The following is a 24,327-nucleotide window of genomic DNA, read 5'->3' as shown; positions in this document are numbered from 1 at the left end:
GTGCTCCCCCGAGGGGCAGCATCAGTATCACCAGGAGCTTGATAAAAATGCAAACTTAGGTGGGTAGTGGGCCCTCTAGATGCATTGAATGAGAAACTCGGAGGGTGTCTCCCAGCAAAAAGGCCTCCAGGTGGTTCGGATGCACCCTCAAGTTTACGGACCGCTTGGTGTCACGAGGTAAATGCTTTTGTCTCTATTTCATAGACGAGGAAACTGAGGCTCAGAGAAGTCACATGACTTGCCTAAGTTCTAATTTAATAACGGCAGAGCCAGGACTTGGACCTGACTCAGTACGACACCAGAGACCTGCCCTTTCTTCTCTACCATGTCTCACTGAAGACAGGCAGCAGGAATGAGGGACACCTGGACTGGGGACACAGCTTGTCTCTCCCAGGCCATGAGCACCACAAAGGCCAGGCCACCAGCACCAGGCCCCTCTGTGGTCACTGTGGCCCTTTGGGGTCCAAGGTAATGAAGGGAAGCATCAGAGCCTGGAGAGCCTTATTAAACCTGACTAGATGTATGCAGGGCAAACTGAGCACCTTGGGAGCAAAGGCACAGGTATCTCCATACCTTCTGAATGAGCATTTTGAGCGAACCCTTATTGAAAAAATATTTGACCAAAGCAGCTGCCCTCTCCTCCGAAACCTTCTTTGCCATTCTCATGGTTACAATGACCTCATTCCCCTGGCCATAGATGATTGGGTCGGAGTGGGTACTTGACCAAAACTGAACACTTCCGTGGGATTTTGGACTTGGGACAAACTGAGAATTGAACTAGTCCCTCCTTAGGAGATGAAACTATGATATTTCACATTTGGAGCTATTGGCCTCCACGTCATTCTATCGCCAGTACATAAGTTTCTTTCACTTACAACCAAAGAGACCTAACTCAAACAAGCAAGGTTCAAATAAGAAAGAGAAAGTCTGTCTCACCACCGTAACTGGCCCATAAGTGAGGGTAATGTTTTCATAATATTCAGGAGACGAGGGGGAATGTACCACTGCTACCCTCACCCATCACTCAGACGGGTTTGTTCTGAGATGTCCCCTCCCATCTCACCCACAGCCTGTGGCCTCTGAATCTGGTTCTGATCTTCCCTAAAAAATCCAGAGCCATATCAGACCCCCTGGCTCCAAGTTATCCTTGGATCCCCTCATCACATCCAGCTACGACACCTCAGACTAATACTAAAACTTCACATGAGGAGAAGAGGAAAATAAGGGACTGCAAGTTACTTAAGGATGGAGACTGGTGAGGTGGCTGAGGAAATGCACATTTATAGAGAAATCAGAGGAGAAACATTTACCAGAACAGCTGTGACTCTGGGCTGCTACCTTCTGAAGTGGGGAGGCCAAATTCACCCTCACAATATTTGCCAACAACAAAAAGTGCCTTGGGCAGAAATGGCATCAATGCTATTTTGATGGATTGATGGGTGGATGGATGATGGATGGATGGATGGATGGATGGATGGATGGATGAGCGGGTGGGTGGGAAGGAAGGAATGAGGAAAGGATGGCTAGATAGGCAAATACTCACTAAGGGAACAGTAGTTTCATTAGGCACAATTCGGAGTACCCAGCTGAGGTGAATGGCGAGAGCTTTTGGTTGATTCTGGCAACACCTTTTGGCTGGCGGATATCTCAGGTGAGTGGGACAAGTGGCTGTGAAAGGGTGTAGAGAGAATATGAACCTGGGAGACAAAAGCCTGCCTTCCCACTGACCTGCGATGTGACTCTGAGCCATTCCTTTCGCCTCTCTGAGCATGTTTCCCCATCTACACAAATCAAAGGCTGTCCGAGCTCTCCCTCTCTATGGTCCCTTCAATCTTTCAGATCCAAGGAATCTTCATGGGGTTGGGGTGTCCCCAAACTGTTAAAGCAGAGCCATGTTCACTGCCCATCTGCCAGTTCTGTTTACAGAGTGACATCAGGATGGGTGAGAATGGGTGGGCAGTTGGTAAGTCTCCAACTTCTCTGAGGACATCTCTGCAGATGCTTCTGAAAAGGGTGAGACGTGGGCCTTGCGGTGAGTGAGAAGTTTGGAGTGCTGCCACTCAGTCGGGCCTGTCACCCCCACCCCGCCCCTGTGCTCATCGGAGAGGCACCACCCCCCGACGTAAAGCACTGATAACTCCCCATAGAGGCTCTGGGTCCTGCCATGAGATGACTGGGCTCTTTCAGAGACAGTGTCCTCCCCTACCCTACCCAGATGTCAAAGGATAAACTCCTGGACCGCTGGGATGATGGCAATGATGGAAATGATGCAACTCTCCAGCCTATGAGGACACACGGGGCCACATTTAGGGGTATCTCTCTGTCCCGATTTAGTCTACTTTCTGCTCCTCACTGCCTAGGGCATTGTCAAGTCCCTTTTACAAAGATGCTCTCCAGCCTCCACGTAATTGGTTGACGTAAATGTAAACCAACAAGGGGCTCTCGATTCCACAGACTCAAACTTTTCTTAAACTCAGCCAGGACATCTTGGTGCAAATCACTGACACATAATTTCCTTTTATTAGCACTCACTACATGCCAGGGGCTGTGCTTCTTTTATTTAGTCCTCAGTACGACTCTGTGCAGAAAGTAGTCGATCCCCAGTATAACACTGATGAATGAGTAAACTGAGGCTCAGAGAGGCTACTAACTTGCCTGAAGTCATGAAGTGACTCAGTGACAAAACCGAGAGGGGAATTTTGGTCATTCAATAGGCAGAGCTTGTGCCCTAACCACCGGACAGTACTGCTTCCCAGCACAGCCCAGATCTCAAAACCAAAGACTCTTCCGGCCGGGACAACCCAGCCCTGCACTCACGCGCCCTCTGGCGGCAGCTCCTCAACACCATTTGCAGGTCCCAGTCCAGCCAGTCCTGCCACACCTCTGCTCGGTTTGCTCTCCCCAAAATGCTCCAGGCTCTGCTCATGGGTGTCCTCCTCCACAAAGACTTTCTGACCCTTCCAAGCCCCCAAGGCAGAAGGAACCCATCTGTCTTTCCTGCCCTCACTGACTCTGTACAAGCACCTATCACGGGAAACACATCCACCATTGTTTCTACGTGGATCTCAAGCTTCTGGCTTCCAAGCTCTCGGGAAACACAGTCAATGCCTTCTCCACTCTGTATGCCCAAGATCCAGCACATTGCTAGGCACACAGAGGTTCTCAGTAAATACTGGATTAAGAACCAAGTGAACTGACACCTCATCAGACATCCAGTTTCAAAATACCCAAGACAGAAAATTCATGGGCAGAGACGCCTGGTACATAGAACATGTCTGCTCAGTAAAAACGTATTTCATGAATGAATGACAGGCACAGCTGAGCATTTACACCTTCATCTCTATTCACTCTCCAGGTGCCTTAGAGAGTTGGTACCAGATGTAATCTTCAGATTTGGAAATAGAAACATCAGATATGTTTTAGTAAACTGACCATTAGCTCTAAGACCCCTGTTGTGGACTGAATGTTTGCGTTCCCCCCCCCCCAAAATTCATATGTTGAAACCCTAATCCCAATGTGATGGTATGTGGAGGTGGAGGTGGAGCCTTTGGGAGGTGATTAGGTCATAAAGGTGGAGCCCTCACGGATGGATCAGTGCCCTTATATGAAGAGGCCAGATTGCTAGCTTGTTCTTCCTCCCCTACGTGATGAAACAATGAGAAGTCGGCAATCTGCAACCTGGAAGAGGGTCTTCCCCAGAACCCAGCCAAGCTGGCACCCCGGCCTCAAAATTCCAGCCTCCAGAACTGTGGGAAATACATCCCTGTTGTTTATAAGCCAGTCGTTGGTACTTCATTATGGCAGCCTAGCCTGACTTAACAGTCTTGAAGTAAGTTTTTCAACCTAAAACCATATTTTTGAGACAATAGACCAAATTGCAGTAAGAAAAGCAGCTCTCAATCCAAAACCTTGACAATAAAAAGATATTAGTCACTCTACATTGCAAACATGCTTGACCTAATTCTGGAGGGCTGATGAGATCCTCAAAATAAATGTGTGATACATTAAGGCTTTTTAGAGTTGGGTTTCCCCAAAATCAGACCCGAAACAAGGGTTTGAGTGCAAATCCTTTATGCGAGGGGCGAGCCCAGGAAGCACCAGTGGGGGAGGGGGGAAGGCAGACAGAGACAGGATGGAAGTCGACTGACAGTGTGCTATCTTATCCGTTCAGTTAGCACCCTGGGCAGCTAGAGCTGATCCTCCTGGGGACTCTGGGAGACGGCACAGACTCACCTCTGAACAGACTTGCCTAAGGGTCCCTGGCGGTTATTCTCCAGCCCCTACCTGCCAAGCCTGCTCCCAGGGGGTTTAACTCCCCAGCATTTCCAGCCTGCTCAAGCACCCAGGGCTGAGAGAAAGCCATGGAGTGGAGACTGGGGCGGGGGCAGCGGGACACCCTCAGCATATTCAGGAATGGTGAGCGCCAGATCAGAGAGGTGTGAGCGGGTCATCTACAGTGCCTGCTACAAAACCCAAGGGAAAGACGGACAAGAGCATTTGTCTCCAACTAACTAACGGGTATCAAAACCTAATGTAAACCAAGCAAGAAGGTAGGGATCTAAAACAAAAGAAGGTCAGGGCAGAAAAGCTGGAACCTTCTTCTGCCTCTCCTCCTCCCTTTCCTTTGGAGTATATATGTCTGCCTTTCTCCTTCTCTCCCTTCCCGACCTGGAATCTATTTTCCTCTCAGTCTGAGTCTTCTCTCCCCCCTCAGTAATTCCACCCACTCCTCCTGGTCTGATTTTCCCATCTCTTAAGAGCCCATAACACAAAAGTGAAGTATCTTGCTTAATATTTGTTTACTTAGGAACAGTGAGTTTTATGTACACTGCTCTTAATTAAAATCTCAGTGAGTTTTCTATTTGTGGATGGAGAGGCATTCTGCCCAAGAAGACGGCGGGGAGGTGGGGGGTGTCTAAAATCTTGGCACCTTCTTACCGGTGCACCCCAGCACTTGGAAGGAACACTTGGGATTCAGTCTCTCATTTGGGGCCCATGAAGCAATTCATGTTCTCAGCAACACCAATTATTGGCAATTTCACTCTGTGAGGGAAGTGGGTTTCCTTCCAGACACGCCATAGTGGCGCCTCAGGAGTACTGACTGCAGCTTCATGTGAGTGGGCGGCCCGACAGTGTCAGGCAGGGTGTCTACAGTGAAACACTTGGTCTCCACCCAAACCAACAGTCTACAGTAATCATTCTCCCCTGCCATTTGTTGGGGAGGAGGGGAGCCCTCTAAATGACTGCATTGAGAAACTAAGCTTCTCACTGCCTTCCAGACCCTCCTCTCCCCTTCCAACTCATTTTTAACATAGCTTTCCCCAAGATCACCCACATGTCACTTCCTCTGAGAAGCCTTCCCTGGTCCCTCAAGCTGACGGGCACACTTCTCTGTTCCCTAAACCTGGGTCCACCTGCTTGTATAGAATGACCCAGATTCATGTTGTCTGCTCACCAGGCTGTGGGCCCATGGAGGAGTGAGTCCCCATACTCATTATTTGTCTTACTGGGGGTTCAGCATAGAGTACAAGCTTGGTAAATGTTAAGTGAATGAATGAATGAATGAATGAATGAGTGCCAAGACTTACTAGCGCCTCAGATCAACTTGTAAGAAGGCTTGGGCTGACAGCCAGTGAGAAATGTAAAATTCCCAGAGGTCAGGAAGCCCTGGGGTGAGTGTGGGGCCGGAGGAAGCCCAAGTGACTGAAACTCCACCTTACAGAACCAGGATGCTCCATTGTCATTGATTTTGCTTACTGGGTCTCTGGAACTGAAGTTCCACCTTTTAAAAAAGTTAGAAAACCATTGTTCTACAGTTAGAACCAGGGGGCATAACTTAACTCAAGGGAGGCTTGTCTGGGACCTAGGTTTACTGAATCCTGGTCCAGTGCTCACTCGGCTAAATACCACAGCCAAGCAGACTCAGAAGTCTAGTCCTCCTTTAAATGAAGGCCTTGAACCTGGAGATCCAGCCCTAAAAGGGAGTCTGGGGCAGGGAGTTGGGGAACGGGTAGAGGCAGGGGTCGGGGGTATTGAGGCTCTTACCCCTGACCTGCAGTGGGAGAGGTCAAGGGAGATATGATTGAGACCCCAAGGTCAAAGTGGAGCTCAGGAGCCTAGACTGGGTTTGGTGGGATGGGGCCCAAGGTCAGGACAAGGTCCCTCTCCTAGCCTAGGCAAACAGATCAGGGGTGACCCCAGCCCTGAAGGATGGAGGTCAGGAGCAACCCGGAAAGGGCAAATCCCTACTGGACCTAGGTCCTCCTCCCCACACCCTACCTTGTTGGAAGAGTAGAAACCCTGGGGGCATCCAGGAAGCCAAGGATGCTGTAGGGCTTTGAAGGAGCTGGGAGCCCTCCAAACAGCAGCCAGGAAAGAGGTGGCAGCGCCACCTCCTGGCGTCTTTGGGGAGTGCAACTTAGACCCATGAGCCTCTGGTCTCGGGCAACAGGAGTTGGAGGGTGAGGAGGCGCTGGGCCCAGAAGAGAGAATCGGCTGTTCATTACTTTGCCTTTCTCTACATATTATCACGGAAAACTTCGAGCACGTACAAAAGCAGTGAGAATCGTAGTCATGAACTCCCAGATACCCATCACTCCACTTCCCCAATTATTAGTTCATAGCTCATCTTGCTTCCTCTCCCCACTTCCACTTACCACTTCCGAGTTATTTCAAAGCACTTCCTAGACATCATATCACTTCACCCATAAATGTTTCTATATGTGTTTCTAAAATAGATATTTTTACCACGTAACCGCAATTTTATTCTCACCAAAACGAATAATTCCTTAATATCAAATATCTAATTGTCTCATGAATTCATAAATGTTTTTCTAGTTTGTTCACCAGAATCCTAACAAAATTATATGTTGTAACTGGTTCAACGTCTTTTGAATCATTTCGATCTATAAATTTCCCTTCCACTTGTTTCTTTGTTATTGTTGTTGTCTTGCTTGCAATTCATTTGTCGAAAAGAACCTGGTCATCTGTCCTGACATTTCCCAGTCTGGATTTTGCTGGTTTCGTCCCTGTGGCATTATTTAACATGCTCCTCATATTTTTCTGAATTGTGAGTTCTGTCAGTTGGAGTTGAATCTGGAGGTTTATTCAGATTCTGTTTTGATCACTTGTCATGTCAACTTCAGAGGAGCTGTCATGTTCCATCAGGCAATGTCAACTGGACTCTCTTCTCATGAAGTCATCAACCATCCTTGATTATTGCCTAGATCCATTATTCCATGGACATTGGGGTAAGCCTTCTTTTTCTAGAATTGTGTTGTTCACTAAGGTAGCCACTACCCACATGTGGCTACTGAACACCTGAAAAGTAGCTAGTCCAAATCTGAGATATGATGCAAATGTAGAATACATTTCCAGTTTCAAAGACTTAATATGAAGTAATGTTAAATAGCTCATTAGTAATGTTTATCATTTGCACAGTGAAATAACATTTTGAAAAGATTGGGTTAAATGAAATCTATTATTAAAAAATTAATTTTACCTGTTCCTTTTTACTTTTTGAATGCAGCTACTAGAAATTTTTTAATTACACATGCGGCTCACATCCTCCTTCTGTTGACAGCACTGATCTAGGACTTAAGCTGTCTCAATGAATTCATTAACTCTTCCTTGAGTTCTACCTATGTGTCAGGCACTATTCAGAGAATATGGTGGTGAAGGAAAGAGACAAAGCCCCTGCCCTCACGGGGCTAGAGACATACAAATAGCAAATCTTGAGCACATCGGTGATGATAAAAGTATTGGGGAGGGGAAGAAGCTAAGGAAGACCCCTCTGATAAGGAGGGCTTTGATCAGGAATCTGAAAGAGGTAACGAGTGAGCTCTGTGCACAGCTTGATGAAGTCCAGACAGATCTTGGGGGAGGGGACAGATCTTGCAAAACCAATGCAAGAACTTTGTAGGGGTTTTTTTCTTTTTTTTTTTTTTAAGTGAAATAAAATTTCCATATGGTAAAATTCCCCTTTTATGAATTTTGACAACAAATACAGTCATGAAATCACCACCGCAATCGAGATGCCGAACATTCCCACGGCCCACTTTCCTCTTGCCACTTTCCAGTCATGCGCCTTCCATCTCTGTCACTAACATCCACTGACATGCATTCTCTCCCCTTAATTTTGTCTTTTCCAGAATGTCACATAAAGGAAAACACATAGTACGTAGCCTTTTAAGTCTGGCTCCTTTCACTTAAAATAATGCTTTTAAGAGTTATCCATGTTGTTGCATTTATCAGTAGTTTGGTCCTTTTTATTGTTGAGTAGTATTCTCTTGCATGGATGTACCACAGTGTATTTTTTCGCCAGTTGCTGGACAAGAGAAAATTTGAAAGCAATAAAAGAGAAAAAGGAAACAAAGAAGAAAGTACAATAAATGGAAAATATGAGATAAGATAGCAAAACTAAGGCCTAATAGAATAGTATTTATAATAAAGATAAATGGGTGGAAGTTATCAAACAAAGGTAGAGAATCTAAGATTGAATGAGCAAAACTATTTACGAGCAAACATTTAAAACAAAAGGAGAAATTAAAGAAGATATATCAGACAAATATGAACCAAAAGAAAGCTGCGATAATCATCCTAGTATGACAAAACACGATCCAATGCAAATAGATTTTCAAATCACCACCCATAAGCATATATTTTCACTAAAAAATGCAGCTTCAGTATACATGAAATGCCTAATTATAGAATTGTACAGAAATGAGGAAATCAACAATTGTATTTGAAGAATTTAATTCATCTGTCTTAGAAACTGATTGAGCAGATAAACAAATATCTCAATCAGTAAGCTAATACATACATACAGAATTCTCAATACTACAATCAGCCAACATTCTTTTCAAGCACACATGGGACATTTACAAAAACTGACAATTAAACCGAAATAAATTTCAAAAGATTAATATCAATTAGTCTCTCTTCTCTGACCATATGCAATAAAATCAAGAAAAGATAACTGACAAATTCTCATATCTGGAAACTAAATAATATACTACTAAATAACCTATGGATTAATAGATAAATTATAAAAACTAAGCAACAAAGTACTACATGTCAAAATGTGGAAGAATAGGCTAATGCCTGGAGGGAAAATCTATAGTTTAAAAAGTATTTCTCATATAACCAAAAAGATTTAATACAAATAAGCTAAATGCTCAAAAAAGAAGTTGGAAGGCAGCAGGAAAGATGACGATCGCCTGAACTCTAATACTGGAGATGGAGAAAGATTTGGAATATTTTTTGAAGATTGAGTCAATAGGATAGATGAAGAGTCTGGAACTCAATGGAAAGGTCATAACTAGAGATATAAACCTGGGCGTCATTAGCATATAAGTAGTATTTAAAGCCATAGACAGTCAGAGAGCAAGTGTAGGTAGAGAAGATTATAGAACCTAGGTGAGCTCACCAAGGCCTTAATTCTGAGCCTAAACTGGTGAGATCTCGTTGGGGGTGCCAGGGTACATTAGGTGCAGAGATGCTGTCCCATACCGACAAAGTTTACCGGAGCCTGGTGTGTAAAACCAGAGCGACAAGGAATGCACTTGTCAGGTAGACAGGATGTCGTCATCATCATCATCTTCATCATCACCATTATCACCATCCATTCACTCATTTATTCAATATCGCACGCAAATGGTATTATTGCTCCCTGAAAGGGGAAACTGAGGTTCAGTGAGCTTTAGTAACTTTGTCCACAATAGTAGGATCCTACCCCAGACCACAAGCACTGCATTGTCAGTACAAGGATGCTCACTGCCACACTATTTATGACAGCAAAAAACTGGACACAGCCTAAATTGCCATCATTAAGGGAGTGTTCAAACAAGTCTAGGTATAAGTGATAGGCTGATACATTTAAAATCTATTCCAAAATTCGGTGATAGGTACAACAGCAGAAGCACTGCACATCGAGCCCACCACCGGGATGCATGCCCTGCTCCACCACCAATAGATGTGAGACCTGTGGCAAGTCACGTTACCTCCCTGAGCCTCAGCTTCCCCATCTGGGGAACAGTATAATACTGTTCCCTAGTGACCCTACAGGGCTGAGGTAAAAGCCAAATAGAATTAGATGTGCAAGCCTTTCGCTTCATAGACAGCTATGCAAACATGAGGGGCGATGACGGCTGCTTCCAGAACTGCAGACCCGGCCCCACTGGGGTGACTCCTGACTCTGGGAGGCCCAGTCCTGCTAGCGGTGTGACAGGATCACGCTGCAAGGCCCCCGTGCCTCTGTGGCTTTTCACGCACACACAGAAAATCACCCTTGGACTCCAGGGACCAGGATCTCCCTGCCTTGTGCCCCTACTTTAGAGAGCCCTTCTCTGGCCAATGCCCCTCCTCACAGGGCAAGGAGTCTGAGGGACGAAGAAGTGCGCTTGCCTGTAGCCTGTCTCCCTCCCTGGACCATGCTGCAGTTCCGCAGAATTCCCTGCCTAAATGCCTGCTTCCAGGACCTTCCAGGGCCTGCATTAATCCTTCTTTGGGTCCTTCCTCCCAAGGGTGGGCTGGCCCCACTTCATGCACCCCTAGCCACAAAGGGTCAAACAGAGGTTATCTGCAGAGGGATGCAGGAGGTGTAGTGGGCTAGGGAATGAGTGGAGTGACCACATGCATGTAAGGAGATCCCCCCCTGCGGCACAGGCGAAAGCTGGGGATGGGGAGAGGATGGGCTCCAGACCAGAGCCTCCATTTGTACACTTGCCCCAGACCTCTCGAATACTGGGGTTATGCGCAAACATCACAACACTGATCATACCCATCCCTTCCCCTGTGAGGCTGGTGATAAAACACAGAGAGCAAAAACAATCATTGCTGGAGGCCTAATTATGACAAGCAGCCTGGTAGTGCTGTATATAGACTCCGCTTTGGGGGAATGTGCTGATTTATGCAGTTCCCAACATTTAAAGGTGGAGACCAGACTGTGGCTGAATCAGATCGGATGGTTTTCTGGGACAAATTGCAACCCTGAGCTGCTGAGCAAATATCTATAAAGGACTATCTGTCTCTCCTTCCCCCGACCTGCTACTAGCTTCGCCTTGGGTTCTCTGGTCATGCCTTTGAGCCAAAGGCTCAAGCTGCCCTCATAGGTAGCGAAGCAGAAGTCAGAAATTAGTGAGCACCAGCTCTGTGCCAGACTCTGGGGAAACTGAGGCATTTCAAACCAAGACCTCGGAGATCTCACAGCCTTGTGAGCTCAAACAGAGCCTCTTGGCATGAAGGCTGTCCAGCTGTGGAAGATTGCAAAAATGACACCAAATCCCCCCACTCCCGTTTCTGCACCTTCCTGCTATGTTACTTGGAATGCCCTCCCACTCTGACACTGGGCTCAGCCAGGTGACTTGTTTCGGCCAATAGGATGCTAGCAACCATGATGTGAGTAAGGGTTTGAAAAGCTCATGGGCAGTGTGGTTCATCCTCTTTGGCAGCTCCTTGAATCCACCATGTGAGAAAATCTGGGCCAGCAAGCCGGAGGATGAGAGACCCCATGGACCCACCTAGGAAGAGCCACCCTGCCTGTCATCTTAAATATCCCAGACAGGGCCGTCATAAGCCAGCCAGCCCCAGTCAACCCACCAATGCACTGCAAATGCATAAGTGAGCCCAGCCTAGTCCAAACCACTCAGCTGAGACAGCCCAAATTCCCAAACTATAAAATTGTGAGTTAAATGGATGTTGTTTTCAGCCTTCCACAGCAAAGGAGAGGACTAAGCCAGACCTACAGAGATGAGTAGGATGTACCAGGTAGACAAACAAGGAAAGGTAAACCCAGGCAGAGGGAATGGTATAAGCAAAGGTATGGGGTCTCTGTTTTCAGAGAATCATAAGCCGCCCAAGATGACTAGATCACAGGGCCTCTGGGAGGGGTGAGGCTGGCGAGTCAGGCAGAGGCCTTGCCACAGGAGACCTCCGTGCCAAGTGTGGGAGTTTGGACTTTACCCAGAAAGCAGTGGGGAGGCCCTGACGGAATCTGAGCAGGAGAGTGCCAAGGTGGGATGTGTATTTTGCGAAGGTCGCTTTGGCAGCCGTGAGGGGTATCTGGTACTCACCCTCCATCTCCAGCATGGGGCCAGTGCCACCAGCCTCTAAAGGATGTCAGACAGCACCCTTTCCTCCCTCCCTGCCCCCTGACCTCAGACAAGAGGCGCTGCTAAGATCCCCAAAGAAATTCATTTAAAATTACCCAAAAAATGTTTTCAGAAACCAGTTTCTATGCCTGAGACAGCAGTGCCGCCTCAAGGGCAAAGACGTTGGATTCTCAGAGTCAGTGACAAGGAAGGACAGGTGTGGACAATGAGAAGACAGCTTCACAAAACCATCCCCTTTCAGAGTTAGATGGGGACCCCACCCCCTCTGAAGTAGATCCCTACCATACATCCTTGCCTTCATACCTTCAGTGACGGGGTACTCAGCACTTTCTCTGCCCAGAGTCCTTCCTCACGGGCTTATTACTGGTCCACATCTGCTTCTGTGCACAGCAGCCTTCAGAGATAACAAGATGCCAATTGAAACCCCCACTTTTCAGCGTGAACATAATTCTGATTTTATTGACTTGCGCAGAATGGGCAGGGTCAGCACTTACTTCATTCCCCAAACCAAATTTATATCAATGTAGCCTGAATAAGCTTTCACGGCAGTTACATCAGTCCCACCGCACGTTACCTCCAGGATCACTTCTCTGGATGAGGTGGTGTTGTGTTTTGTACATCCTTCTATTATAGCTGAATTGCAATTTTTTTCCCTACGTGACAAGATTATTAAAAAACAGGCTCTAGAGCAAATTCATCTTTGTCCTTTCCCCTCCCCAGCGCAGCACAAAGCCTGGCATAGAGTAGCAGCTCATCGAACATCTGCCAAAAGAATGAGCTTCTTTCCTAAAAGAGTAAGGGTCAGTGGATGGGACGTACTGAGCAAAACAGCCTCCTAACAAGTCATGGGCTCAGGAGCTAGACTGCTTAATTTCAAGTCCATGTTTTCAATAACACCTCCCCTTAGGCCCACGGTTCCCAAACTGTGTGCCAAGACACCCTTGGGCACTGTAGCAAATACATGAAGGTACCACACGTTATCATAAATGGTTGAGAGAAACATGGCAATATCTGCTGGACACCCACCAACTACGGCTCACGGCAGCCACAGTTTCGACATTTATTTGTGCTACATTCCTTCTGATGACATCTTATCTTTGCAAAGCTGAGTTTTCAGTGGTTACAGTGATAAAGAGCAAATAGCTCATGAAAATCAATGCAGAACAAGAAATGAGGAGGCAACGTCCCATCTAATTTTAAGTTTTGAGAAGCTGTGCAGTGTCCAACAGACACATACATATCCTATTACTTATGTAATTATCGTTAAGATGGAATAAATTTTTTTCCCTTAAACTTATGTGAGTTATTTTTTCAAATGACTAATTTAGGACAAACCTCTAAGTTATTTGGATCTAACTACCTAAAAAAACTATGTATTTCTTTTGGCCTTTGCGCACCATAAAAAATCACTGAGAAACTAAGGGTACTGAGAAATCGTGGAAATCTCTGTCAGGCATCTTACTTCATCTCTCTGGACCTCAGTTTCCCTAAGTATAAATTGGGAATGTCAATAATATATCATAAAGTTGTTCATAGGATATGATGGTACCTGATGCCTAATAACCGCCATATATATGTTATTATTACAAAGAGAGGCCAAATAAGAAGTTGGCGAGATTATAGAGGAAATGTCTAGGATGCCTCTAAGAACAATTTTATAATATTCTCTTCTTTTATTAATAACTATCATGTAACAAGTGCTTTGACATACATTGCAAAGAGCATTGGACTGGGAGTCATAAGATGTGTTCTGGCCACAGTTCAACTTTGAAACCTCGAGCAAGGCACGCCTGTCTCGCTAAGTCTCAGTTTCCACATCTCTACGTTATACATGCAAGTGATGACCATGGAGATGGGAGAGGAAGTTATGACTACTTCTTCAGTTGTGCAGACACCAACGGGGACCCAACCACAGATGGGATAGTGCCTCCTATACCATGAACGGTGCAGACATCAGGAAGCGGGTGATTAATATTGTGCAATTGATATGCTAATTACAAACCATCTTTATCAGCTTGTTGCTGCAAGTTCCCCAGGCTCTGGAGGCCACAATCTGAAAGAATGAGTTCCTCAGCTTAGTCTGAGTTGAAGGTAATTAAGCACATCAGAGTTACAAAACCACATGCTTCAAACTGATTCAGACCTTTCTCTAAATTAGACCATCTTAGAATGTGTAGGAATAGTATGAGGTTTTGCCAGCTGTATAATCAGTTCCGTATTCAATTCCTTAAATAGAGATTTGTTGATAAACCAACCTACTGTGTTTAAAATGCAGTTTGTCTTCGAAAAGAAAATAATAAAGCTTCCCTTTAAAAAAGATCTCAGTTTTCATCAGATCAAATTTCCTTTGCCTTTTGCCTCTAGGGTTCCTAGGGACTCTGATTTTTTTTTAATGCTGAGTTATTCCTTTATTAGCTAGTCATTGAAATCGACCTCATTCTCATAGAGGGGTGATTATGGGCACAGAAAATGCATTCATTCCTTTTATAAGGCTGATGGCTGACAGAAGCGATTTCGCTGGTAGTGTCAATGGAAATGGGGTGTTTTATAAAACAAGTACTAAAACTGTTATAAAGCTGATTTTGGTATGTTTTCCTAAATTACAAAAAAAAAAAAAAAAGGAAAAGAGAAAAATGGTTTCTCTCGGATGAAAGGCTCTACATGCAGAAATAAGACTCCGTGATCTAAACTTTCCCTTCTCTCCTGCCCGACTAATGAAGGAAGACGCAGGTGACTTCCTGACCGCATCCACCCACTTCCGGGCCACCCAGCTCTGTCTCTGAGCCTAGAGCAGAAAAACAGACCTACGCATGCTGCCCAGATCCTCCCTGTGGGCACATGGCATGTAAACACTTTAAATGTTTAGATTCAACAAAACAATTATCTTGTTGGCTTTCAAAAAGTCACCTTATCCCATGCTCACTTGAGACTGGCCCCAGGACCTCACAGACACCTCTGATGGAAGGGAAGGCCTCTCATATTCAGAAGGGTGGAGTCAATACCTAGAGTGTCCTTCCCACAAAGCTACTAGAGCCAGATTCAAATCCTGGCTCTATCATTTACTAGCTGTGTGACTTTGAGCAAGTCACTTAACCTTGTTGTGCTTTGCTCTTCTCAACTACCACGTAGAAGTAACCATAGAAAATCAAAAGAAAATAATAACGTAATATAATGTAATAAAAAAAAAATAATGACTTAATATCTGTAAAGCACTTGGAATAAAGCTCGACGTACATTATTAATAAAAGCAAGCTGTGAGGTTTTGTTTCGCATCGGCCAACCGTCCTTTACTCCTGCACCTCCTGGCCGCCTGCACCCAGGATGGTCTATTTCCCTGGTGAGCTCCAGTTCACTTCCTAACTTTGGGCCACTCCTGCCTTCTGCTCCAGACAAGTCTGTCGGGCCTGACATTGCTCAACAACCCAGTCTGTCCTCTTGCTTTCTCGCTGGTGACTGATTCAGACTTGCTTCTTCCTCCAAGCCTCTGACCCTCATTTCCTCCTTCTTCACAGTGAAAATGACACCATCAAACAGAACCCCGACAGCCTCTTTCCATGTCCCTAATTCCGTCTGCTCCCAGCCGTACCCTCTCACTCCCTTACCTGCCTTCCTGCCGGAGCAGAGACAGTCCTATCGCTTTGTCATCTTGAGGCTGCCTCTCAGCCCTGGTGGGGCCTACTACACATGCAGTTATGTAGTTCATGAACTGCATAAGGGCACCTAACCAAGGTGTCAGCAGGGACAAAAATCCAATCCATCTTTGTTTTCCAAGTCCTACGCCCTGACATGAGATGCCCAGACATGCGTACCTTTTCTAATTCATCCACGCAGAGTGGCCCATTTTTCAAATTTGAACAAAAGTATCTTAAAGGTACATGGGAAACCCAGCCCGTGAGGGTAAAACTGCAGATACCACTGTTCATTCGGAGCCCTTTCTCACTCAGTCACCTCTTTATCAGACTCTTCTTCTCTACCAAGTTACGCCATCAGTTCCACAGCTGTCATGGGCAGAGGACAACATCAAGGAAAACTAGCCAACAACCGGAAATAGGGCAAAGAGGTTGCAGCGCCCCTGCAGTGCTGAGTGCTGCCAAGCAGTTGTCCCTTTCCCCACTGTCTAATTCTCTGTCCAATAGGTAGTCAATAGCCACACATGACTACCGAGCATTTGGCATGTGGCATCTGAACTGGGACGTGTTGTGAGTGTAAAATACACACTGGATTTCAAGGACTTAGTAAGAAAAAAAATGCCAAATACCTCATTAATAATTTTTGCATTACATTTTATATTCGTACCACAAATTGGGTGGCTTAAAATGATAGAAATGTACTGCGTCAGCAGAACCATGCTCCCTCCGAAACCTAAGGGCAAGAACCGGCCCTTGCCTACTCTCAGACCATGGGGATGCTTAGCGTCCTCAGCATTCCTTGGTTCCAATCTCTGCCTCTGTCACCACATGGCATCCTCCCCTAATAGGACACCTCCTTAAACAAGACACCAGTCATATTTAATCAAGGGCCCACTTTACTTCATTATGGCCTCATCTTACTAATTACATCTGCAAGGAACTCATTTCCAAATCAGGTCACATACTGAAATGCTGGGGATTAAGACTTCAACATATTTTTTTGAGGGACACAGTTCAGCCCATAATACATGTTTAAATGATACCATTTTGAATACATTGAATTACAGTAAATAAAATGAGTAACTGTATAAGTGGCTTACTCTGGGGGTTCACATTGCATTTCTACTACTCTAGGCGTATGCACTGTATTTACTATAGATTAGGTTACTTCACAACTATGAAAGTGTACACATTAACCCTAAAAAACCAACAATGATCAATGAATTTTATCCTGGGGGATATAAATGAAAAGATTATAACCCAAAGACTATGAATTCTTTTCTGTGTTTTTAAGCAATCTTATTCCAACATTCTTTCTTTTAGGTGTCTATAAATATTTCTGTCTCTCTTAAACTTTTTTGAACTCTCCTTACCATCTTGCTAGTTCCCTCATTAAGGAGTTAATTAAATCCTTGACACATGCTCACTTTATGGAAAGTTAAGCCTTCAACATTTTGTAAATTACACTTTGACATGGGGATTCTGAAGACAATGGAGCCTAAATAAACTCCCTTTTCTTCCCATCTCCATTGCAGGCTAATGCCTTTTCTGAGCAAGAACTGGTTCCTGAAGAAATCACCACTGTGGGGTTCCCTCCCTCCTGAACAATGAATGAATGAGCAGTTCAGACGTAAGAGCCAAAAGTAGCCATCCAAGGAAAAGCTGGGCTTTCAGGATCCATAGATCCTGCATGAGCTGCTGAGCTGTCCTGACCTTTAAAAGGCCAGGAAGTTGCTAACCTTTTAGTTGCTCACCTGAAGTCTGGGAGAGTTCAGAGACCAGGGAGCAAGAAAAGCCTCCTTTGGATGCGCTGGCAGGGGGCTGACAGCCTCCCATGAATCACTGGTGTCCAAGGCCAGAGACTCTGTCCCTCTGCCCATTTTTAAGGACACTTCCCAGCCACATCTAAACCCCGAAGAGTAGACACCAAAAGATAACAGCCTAAGAGGGAAAAGTCAGAGGAGGATGAGGTTGAACAACCAGACCACATGATCACTGAATAGAACTGCAGCTGGAAGAGACCAATTAACACTTGAATTTAAAAAGTGATAGCAGGCTATAAAATGAGCCAGACCCATCACAAAAAGTCTGAAACTTAAAAACAAGAACTTTGAGCTTAAAAAAAAAAAAACAGTAGATGAATTAAAGGAAAGGATGACATTGTTGAGCCCTGAATCAGAAACCTGAAAGATCAAGTATAAGAAATATCTTAAAGCTCAGAGAAGAAAGACAACGAGATAAAAGTCATGAAGGAGAAGATAAAAGATTGAGAAGAAAGATCCAGGAATCCTAACGTGCAAAGAACAGAAGTTCCAGACGGAGACAAATAAGGAAGAGACAATAATTAAACTCATACCAGAAGAAAATTTCCGTGAACTGAGAGAAGATCTGAATAGCCTATTCTAGTCCACAGAGACAAAAGAGCTGCCTGGCTAAGAAATCATTCACATGACAGGATGGAAGAAAGACAATCAAGGATGTTCAAGAATTCAAAGGTGAGCCAGCAGATAGATGACAATGTGTCTGAGCTACAAAATGACTACCAATTCATTTCTGCCCTCCAAATCTCCCAAAAGAATCTCTCTTTTGTGGTTCACCTTAATAAGAAATACACAGGTAAGGGAATTTGTGGAATATAGTTCAGCCTAGCCAGGTTCACACATTGCAAAGCTACCACAACCAGCCAAGGCTAAAAGAACTGAACCCATCTTCTCTGGGTGGCTTCCAGGCAATGGCTGGGCACGGCAGTAGTACAAGAGCTTAGCTATTTCTGCCCAATGGGGGATTCCTTTAATAGGTAATTGTTGCTTCAGAGCTCCCCTGTCAAGCTCGCAGAAATAGTGTTAGGTATATATCATGCTGTGATGGTTCCCCTGCCCAATCATGCTTCCCTCCACATCCTTTCACAGGTGTTGCTCCACAAAAATCTTTTGTACTGCTAATTCTGTTTCAGGATCTGCATCTCAGAAATTCCAACCCACATAAAATCATTTTAAAGGAGCTATTATAACTAGGTTTGAGGACTTAAAACATGCTTCAAAAAAAATGAAAAAATAGGGAATTCCAATGGGTAAATTAAAACTATAGAAAAAAAATGAACATTCTAGAACCAAAAAATGCAATATCTGGTATTTTCTTTAAAAGTTCACTGGGTGGGTTTAGCAAGGGATTATTGACAGAAGAATCAATCAATAAACTGAAGTTACCCAATCTGGAGAACAGAAAAAAAAGACTAAAAAAAAATTAACGAACTCTTAGTGATCTGTGGAGCAATATGAAAAGGTTCAGCATTTACACAAGTGGAATCCTGGAAGGCAAAGAGAGAATGGGGCAAAATAAGTTTTTTGATGAAATAGTGGCTAAATTTTCTCATTTTAGTGAAAGTTATAAATTTACAGTTTCAAATAAATTTACAGTTTACATCATACCAAACTGCTGGAAAACAAAGATAAAAATATTGTGAAAGCAGCCAGAGAAAAATACACATCGCATACTGGGGAACAATGACCTGAATGACTTCTGACTTCATATCAGAAATAACAGAGGGCAAAAGACAATAGAATAACATCTTTAGAATGATGAAAGAGAAACTGTCAACACAGAACTCTAAAGCCACTAAAATATACTTCAAAAACAAACGTACTGCTGTATAAGAAACAAGTACAAACTTTGTGACTTAAAAGAACACCATCCATTATCTCACCATTTCTGTGGATCAGAAATCAGAGGATGGCTTAGCTGGGTCCCGTGCAAGGCTGCAATCAAGGTGCCAGGCGGGGCTCAGTTCTCACATGCAAGCTCAACCAACAACAATGAATCCTCTTACAAGCTCACTCAGGTTGGTAGAAAATTCATTTATTTGAGTCTATAAGACCGAGATCATGCTCAACAACTAGACACTGCCTGCAATTTTTTGTCATGTGGGGGTCCGGTTACTTCTGGGAAGCTTGCTTACTCAGAGCCAGCACATGAAAAAGAATCTCTAGAGTGAGCTAGCAAGACAGTGTTTCGCCACATAACAATATCATGGGAGTGGCATCCCATCATTTTCGCCATATTCTGTTGGTTAGAAGCAGTTCACAGGTTCAACCTACACTCAAGGAGAGAGGGTCATATAAAGGCATAAACACCAGAAAGCGGAGATCAGTGGGGAGTTACCTCTGTCCACCATGATGAAGATGAAATGAAAACATTTTCGAATGAATGAAAACTAAGAGAATTCATTGCCAGCAGACGTGCACCTCAAGAAATACTAAGTGAAGTTCATCAAGTGAAGAAAAATGATATAGATGGGCAATCCTTTCTTTAAGAAACAATGAAAGTCCCTGGAAATGTTAACTGTGTGGATAAATACAAAAAAAAATTAAAATCTTAATTTCTAAGAATGAATGAATCTGACTATTTAAATAAAAAATTATGACCTTGTATTGTAGGATTTATAATACATATAGATGTAATATACATAAGTATGGCATAAAAGTTGGTGTAGGAGGATAAATGGACTTACATGGGAGCAAGGCTCTTAAATATTGTGTTAAGTGGTAAAATATTAAATCTAGGTAGAATGTGGGAAAAATTAAGAATAAATAGTGTAATCACTAAGCAACCACTTTGAAAAAATGCAAAGAAGTATAGCTAAAAACAAATTAATAAATTAAAATGGAATTCTAAAAATTATTTAATCCAAAAGAAGACAGAAAGGAGGAACAGAGAAACAAAAATATGAGAGACAAATAATAAAATGGTAGACCTATATCAAATCATATCCATCATTACAGTATCTGTAAATGGACTAAACACTCCAACTAAAAGGGAGAGAATGTCAGAATAGATTTTTAAAAAGAACAGGCTTTCTTCAACTACAAGACGCACTTTAAATATAACAATACAATAGGTGAAAGGAAATGGATGAGAAAAGACATATCATACAACATAAAATCAGGGGGTAAGTAGGCTGGAATGAGGGCTATATTACTTCATACAAAGGGGATTTCAAGTCAGAGTATTTGAAGAGATAAAAAGGAGCATTTCATGATAGTAAAATGGTCCATTTTTATCAGGAAGACATAAATATTATAATTTACCTAATAACAGAGCTTCAAAATGCATGGACAAAAACTGACAAAAGTCTAACACTCCTTTCTCAGTGATTGCTAGAACTAGATTTTTTCTTATCCATTAAAAATGTAGAAAATTTGGGCATAAACTACCTTGATCTAATTTCTATGTGTAGAATATTAATATACCTAACAATAGCAGAATACATATTTTTTTCAAATGCTCATACATTCACCAAGACAGACCACCATATCCTGGGCCATAAAATGTCTCAATTTAAGTTGAATTAATACAGTGTACATTTTATGACCATAATAGAATTAAATTTGAACTCATTAGCAATTAATATGTAGAAAAACAAATATTTGGATATTAAGCAAAAAATTTACGAATAATCATTGGGTCAACAAAGAAATCACAAGGGAAATTTTAAACCATTTTTACATGAATAATTAAAATACATTATATCAACATTTGTGGGATGCAGCCAAAGCAGTGCTTAGAGAGAACTTCATAATTTAAATATTTATATTAGAAAATAAAATAGATATAAAATAAATGGCCTAAGATTCCACCTCAAGAAGCTAGAAAAAGAAGAGCAATGCAAACCTAAAGTTAGTAGAAATAGGATTTAAAAAAAAAAAAACAGCATACATCATCTAAATGAAAATAAACAAGAAGAAAATAAACAAAGCCAAAAGTTGGTTGTTTGAAAGATTAATAAAATTATTAAACCTCACACTCAACTGACCGAGAAGAGGAATAACACAAATTACCAATATCAGAAATGAAAGAAGAGACAGACTTACACATTCTACAGATATTAAAGGAATAACAGATTATAAATAACTTTATGCTAAAAATTATTTAGACAACCTTGAAAAATAGACAAACTCTTTGAATATATGACTTACCAAAATCGATAAAATAAATCTAAATAGCCGTCAATCTAATAAGGAATTAAGTCCATAATTTAGAACCTTCCCACAGACACCTCACACACAGACACATGTGCGTGAGCACACACATGCACACATAAAATTTCCTACAAAGAAAACTTCACGTGGTTTCACCAGCAAATTTTATTAAAAAGGAATTAACTCCTACAAAAACTCATAAAATGGAAAAGAGAACACTTCCCAACTCGTTTTAAGAGAATGGCATAACCCTAGTGGCTAACCTGACAAAGAAATTAAAAAAAAAAAAAAAAAATTCCAGGACAATATCCTTTAGATGTAAAAATCCTCCACAAAATATTTTCAAATAGAATCCAACAACATCTAAAAAAGCAAAATGCATCATGACCAAATCTGGTACATCCCAGAAATCTAAGCCTGGTTCAACTTATGCAAAGCCAATAGTAACAAACTTTTTTTAAAAATCAAAGACTTATTTAAATAGATGCAGGAAAATTGTTTGAAAAAAATAAACCAACAGCCATTCATTAAAAAAAAAAAAAACTACATTCAGCACACCAGAATTAAAAGGAAACTTCAATCTAATTAATGATATCTTCAAAAAAACCTACAGTTAAAATTATATTTAATAGTTAAATATTGAATGTTTTACCTCTAAATTGGGAACAAAGCAAGGATATCCATTTTCACCACTTACGTTCAACACTGTACCAGAGGTCCTAGCCTGCGAAGTAAGGCAAGAATAAAGAAGTAAAAGGCATATAGATTGTAAAGGAAGAAGCAAAACTGTCTTTATTCACAGATGAATCATGTTTACATAGAAAATCTTAAAGAATCTATAAAACATCTACTGGAACTAATAATTAGCAAACTTGTAGATACAAGGACAATATACAAAAATCAACTGTATTTCAATATTCTAGCAGTGGAAAGTGAAATTTAAAACAAAACAATTTTATGTACTGTATTGTCAAAAAATATGAAAAACTTAAGAATAAATTTAACAAAAGAAATTACTTCTTAAAAATGTCTACATGAAAGACCACAATGAGATACTGATATAAATTAAAGAAGATCTAATAAAGAGAGAGAGATAGCAAATATATCAATTGGAATAAGATGTTAGTTATCTAGACCTTTAATGCAATCTTGATAAGTCCATCTTGTAGAATTTGACAAACTGATTCTAAAATTTATATAGTAATGCAAAGAACCTGACAATATCCATAACAATCATGAAAGGACAAATTTGGAGAACTAACACAGCCTGATGTAAAGACTTCTTATAAGGCTACGGTAATCAAGGCACTGGAATGCTGGCATAGGACAGACAGATAGATCAGTGTAACAGAATAGGGAGCCCAGAAATACATCCTCATCTATATGGTCATTTAAGTTTTGACAAAGATACCAAAGCAATCCAGGAAAAAAGAGAGGAAATGTTTTCAACAAATAGTTCTGGGACAACCAGAAATTTTTTTCTGTCCTAATGACCCTCAACCTTTATCTCCTTATTCTATGCACAAAAGTTAAATCGAGATGGATCAAGGGCCTAAACATAGAAGCTAAAACTATAAAACTTCTAGAAGAAAATGTAGGTGACTTTCTTCTCAAATTAGGGATTAGACTTCTTCAGTAAGTATCTTAGGCAGGAGTTAGAAAGCAATAATGATTTTTAAAAAATATATATATATTAAATAATAACCATATAAGCAATAATCTCAAAAAATTTTATAACTTAGTCTTATCAAAATTTAAAATTTCTGCTCATCAAGAGACACTTTTAGGAAAAGGAATATGCATTTCTCAGACTGGGGGAAGAAATGCACAAAACATATATCTGCAAATAGTATTCAGAGAATATATTTAAAAAAAAAAAACTCTTATGCCTCAATAATAATTTTTTAAAAGCCCATTAAAAAAATGGTAAAAGATTTTAACAAACACTTCACAAGGGAAAATATATGAGTGGCCCATATGCACATGAAAAAGTACTCAATATCATGAGTCATCAAGAAAAAGTAGATTAAAATCACAGAGATACCTTTACATATTTACCCAATGGCTACATTTAAAGACTACAAAACCAGCTGCTGTTAAGAATGTAATATAACTGGAACCCACACATTTCTGAGGGCAGTGTAAAATGGTACGATCATTTTGGGAAAAGATCGTGATAGATCCTTATAAAGCTAAACATACACCTGCCCTATCACCAGCAATCCCACTCCTAGGAATTTACCCAAGAGGAAAGAAAGCATCTTTCTACAAAAAAAAAAATAAATAAATAAACTCATACGCAAATGTTCATAGCAGCTCTTTCATTATAAAGTTGAAAAGAGCCCAGAAGATTGGACGAGCACATTGTTATATATTCATAAAATAGAATATGACTGAGCAATGCAAAGATACAGACAACAATATAAAATCTAAAAACGATGCAGTGAAAGTTTCCGTATGTATGTGGTGTGTGGTATCTAAAGAGACACACAGAAGGCCAAGCACCAAAACATTAACAACGGTCATCTCGGTCATCTCCAGTGGTAGGGTTCCAGGTGAGTCCTATTTCCTTCTTTTTGTTGGAAGGAAACAAAGAAGGGAGGGAGGAAGGAG

The 24,327-nt window shown here is 42.1% G+C and overlaps 1 long non-coding RNA gene across 3 annotated transcripts in view; it reads right to left on the bottom strand.

The window, feature by feature from the left end:
- LOC107514586 overlaps positions 1–24,327 on the bottom strand; it is a 138,634-nt gene that overhangs the window by 99,771 nt on the left and 14,536 nt on the right. For all 3 annotated transcript variants that reach the window (XR_004953598.1, XR_004953597.1, XR_004953599.1), the window contains exon 5: positions 12,414–12,504. This is a non-coding gene — a long non-coding RNA (uncharacterized LOC107514586). The remainder of the gene's footprint in view (positions 1–12,413; positions 12,505–24,327) is intronic.

This window comes from Rousettus aegyptiacus, unplaced genomic scaffold (assembly GCF_014176215.1).
Source record: "Rousettus aegyptiacus isolate mRouAeg1 unplaced genomic scaffold, mRouAeg1.p scaffold_m13_p_12, whole genome shotgun sequence".
In the NCBI taxonomy this organism is placed as follows: Eukaryota; Metazoa; Chordata; class Mammalia; order Chiroptera; family Pteropodidae; genus Rousettus; species Rousettus aegyptiacus.
This window is presented reverse-complemented; position numbering and strand designations above follow the sequence as displayed.